Source organism: Gossypium hirsutum, chromosome A08, assembly GCF_007990345.1.
Source record: "Gossypium hirsutum isolate 1008001.06 chromosome A08, Gossypium_hirsutum_v2.1, whole genome shotgun sequence".
NCBI lineage: Eukaryota > Viridiplantae > Streptophyta > Magnoliopsida > Malvales > Malvaceae > Gossypium > Gossypium hirsutum.
Window position 1 is genome coordinate 19,032,231 of NC_053431.1, and position 4,081 is coordinate 19,036,311.

The window sequence follows — 4,081 nt, forward strand, 5'->3', positions numbered from 1 at the left end:
TTGCATTCTAGAAGTTTCTAGTATGAAATTGCTTTGAAATATTAATTAGGAGGTCTTAAATAGAAATTTAACCAATTTCAAAGTTTATGGACAAATATTGGACATGAATGGAATTTTTGGAAAGTTTAGTAGTAAGGGCATTTTGGTCATTTAGGGGTAAAATGAATTAAAATACAAAATTAAAAGCCAATTTTGCTCATCTTCTTCACCATGGACGTGTATACCAAGGGAGACTCCATGGCTAGGGTTTCCAAGCTTCCAAGCTCGATTGTAAGTCCGTTCTAGCCTCATTTTTAATGATTTTTACGTTTTTGGAGTCTCGGTAACTTGATTTAGCTTATGCTAGCAATAATTCAGCCTAGGGTTCATATTTGGAAAAATACCCATAGGTGAAATTTGTGTATTTTTGTGTTTTATGATAGAATATGAGGTTTTAAATTATGTTAGACAACTTGTGCTACTCGGTTTTAAGTGAAAACGAGCAAAAGGGCTTAATCGGTAAAAATACCTAATAGTCATAAGTACATGTTAGAGTGAGAATTTGATGTTTCCATAGAAGGGAAAAATGATCAGCATGTCATAAAAAATAAGAAAATAGGATGAAGTTTAATTTCCAAACCTTGGGGAAAAAGTGCAAATATGCAAAAGTTTAGGGGTCAAAATGAAAATTTTTAAAAATATGATTTTTGGACCCGTATGAATAGTGTGACTAATTATTAGGCTAAATGTGATATTATAGATGAAGGAAATCAAGATTCGGGCTTAAATCAGAAAAATATAAGGTTATGGACTAAAATGATAAATTGTTGTTTCTGGATCGAGGTAAGTTCGTATGATAATAATAATGCAATGTTATGTTTGAATTATATTTCTTACTATTATTGCATATATTTTATGATTTAATATATTGGAAAAGTTGATGGAATGGTGTTTATGATGTGGAAATATGACATGAAAGAATGTTACATGAAATGCAAGAAAATAAAGATACATGACAAGTGACATATGAAATATGTGATATATGTTATGCAAATTCTTAAAGGCTGATTTGATATTTGAGTTGTGTCTTATTATACTATGAATGGACAATTGGTACTATGGATAGTGAGATCGACACTTTGAGTAAATTCGTACATAAATAATCTATTGATTCTTTTTATGTTATTATATTTTGATATCATATGAAATGTGGCTGCATATCAAATGGTTATTTGATGTAAATTATGAATTTAAATTGATTACGGACAATTTAGTAAAATGTTGAAAAGTAAGGAATTTCCCGATTGAACCTTCAGAATAAAAACGATACGAATGATCTATTGTGAGGTCGCATGTGTAGTACTAAGTGCAGGCTACTATGTGTACCCGAAAACTGTGATCACGTGTGTAGTACTAAGTGCAGGCTACTACGTGTATTAGATGGTGAGGTCACGTGTGTGGTACTAAGTGCAGGCTACTACGTGTACCAGACTGTTGGTCGCATGTGTAGTACTAAATGCAGGCTACTATGCATACCAGATAGCTTCGGCTACAAGTGTGGAAATGGGAAAATGTGCAGGCATTTGTGTATTTGTTATTATTCCGATGAGTTCAACAGGAAATCGATTAAATGAAAATACATGTGAAAGTGATTATGTGATGAACAACTGCAAGTATATGTTTATTTGAATTTATGAGCAATCTGCTCAATATTTGAGCGAACCTCGGTAAAATGGAATGGATTAAGTGAAATTGTGTAAAAGTGAACTTTAGTAGTAAAACTGTACTAGACAGCAGCAGTGCATGACTTTAAAAATTCACCAAAAATTGTGTAAGCTGAATTAAATTTTTAAAAAAAATTATGGAAATAAAGCTTAATGAGTCTATTTTCACATGAAAGAAACAGGGGAAGCAAAAGAATTCTATATTGTGTGATATTTGAATTCTTGTGAAACAGGGTCTAAATGAATTTGAGATCCCCTATTTTGAATTTTATAAATTCACCATAAATTGTAAAAAAATTATTGAGAGTCATACCTTATATTCATGGATTCCTTATTGAATCTAATTTTAAGGGAAACAAACGTCATGGTTGTTGGAATTCTGTACAGGGAGAAATTGGGTTCATAGTGCATAGGGGTCAGAGTAGTCATACCCTAAAAGAGGGGAGACTTTAACTAATAAACTGTACTAAATGGCTCAACCAAAAATTCTAGAAAAAAATTAGTAAGTAGAAATATGAGTCTAGTTTCATAAAAAATTTACAGAATTGGATTTTGAGTTTTTTAACTCGAGATATGATTTTTTTTAACACCGGGACTCCAGAAAACAGCCTGTCCTGAATATGTGTAATTGTAAAATTATAGTGTTTTATCTTGAAAAGCATGGTAGAATTTGCTTATTATTTTCATATGAACTTACTAAGTGTAAAGCTTACCCATCCTCTCCATTTCTTTAGTATTGGCAGGTCGGCTCGGGGTTGGAAATCGTCGGAGGCAAAATCACACTATCAAACTATCATTTTTGGGAAAATTAATTCAAATATTAGAAATATCAAGTGAGTGGCATGTATAGGAAGTTGGGTTGTGATATGTATTTTTATTATGATTTTGACCATACGTATCAGTCTGCATTGAATTATCGTATAAAATTATGAGATGTAGTCCTTATCCATTATGGTTTATAAGTTTAATTAATCGTGCCATGTCTTATGTTTTGATGTGATGATATAGTTAGCTTTGTTTATTATGCTTGTGTTCGAAAAGTTTTGAATTAAATGAAATTTTATGGCCCGATTTTCGTCTATGTGTATTGTTAAGTTTGGTAATGCCTCGTACTCTGTTCCGGCCTTGGATACGGGTAAGGGGTGTTACAAGTCTTGCTAAAACTATACTACTGTTCGATAGGTACACTTGCCTACATCGCGATAATAGTTAGTTCAAGAACGAGTAATTATAAATATTTAAAACTTATCACGAAACCTCGCGATCAAGTTTTTGGCGCCGTTTCTGGGGAACTAAAATATTAGGAACACTCAATTTTTATTACTTTAGCCATTTATTTTTTCTTGCAATTTAATTTTTACTAATTAATTTACTTTTTCTTTCTCTTGGCAGGTTTTCCTAGTTTATGACTAGAAGAAACCCGTCAGGATCATTACTTTTTGATGAAAAAATTTATCGCACAGTTCTTAGAAACCAAAGAGAAATAAGGTGCAGCTTAAGATACATAGAAAACGAGCAAGAAGACGATACTCAACCCCCAACCGAAGAGATGGCTAAAAACCAAGGCAATTAGCTACCTCCTGCAATTGCGGCTAATCAAAATCCTGCTCCACGCACTATGTATGACTATGCTAAACCTTCTTTAACAGGAACTGAATCTAGTATAGTTAGACCTACTATTGCTGTAAATAATTTCGAACTGAAACCTAACACAATTCAGATGATACAGTAGTTTGTTCAGTTTGATGGTTTGCAGGATGAGGATCCCAACACTCACTTGGCGAATTTTCTGGAGTTTTGCGACACTTTCAAAATTTATGGCATTTCTGGTGATGCCATTCGCCTTCAGTTGTTCCCTTTCTCACTGAGAAACAAAGCTAAACAGTGGTTGAACTCGTTACCACGAGGGTCCATCACTACTTGGGAACAAATGACCGAAAAATTTCTACTAAAATATTTTCCACCGGCTAAAACGGCTAAGTTACGTAATGATATTTCTTCTTTTGTGCAGATGGACTTAGAAACACTTTACGATGCATGGGAGAGATACAAGGATCTACTGCGAATGTCCCCTCACCATGGGTTACCTTTATGGCTGTAAGTTCAAACATTTTACAATGGTGTGAATCTCTCAACAAGACAGATGATTGACACAGCTGCTGGAGGAACCATCAACAACAAAACACCTAAAGAGGCTTATGAATTCATTGAAGAAATATCACTGAATAATTATCAGTGGCAAGTCTGAGGACTAAGCCAACAAAAACAGCCGGCGTTTATAACGTCGACTTAGTTACTATGCTGTCAAATTAGGTAGAACTTCTCAATAAAAAGATTGATGGTTTACTTGGTTCTACATAGGTACATCCAGTAATGAG

General features: G+C 33.5%; 1 non-coding gene across 1 annotated transcript; it reads right to left on the minus strand.

Moving 5' to 3' along the window:
• Positions 1 to 3,681: 3,681 nt before the first annotated feature.
• Positions 3,682 to 3,788, minus strand: LOC121205394 (small nucleolar RNA R71). Its single transcript, XR_005900473.1, has one exon. It is a non-coding gene; the product is annotated as a small nucleolar RNA R71 (small nucleolar RNA).
• Between the last annotated feature and the right edge of the window lie 293 nt (positions 3,789 to 4,081).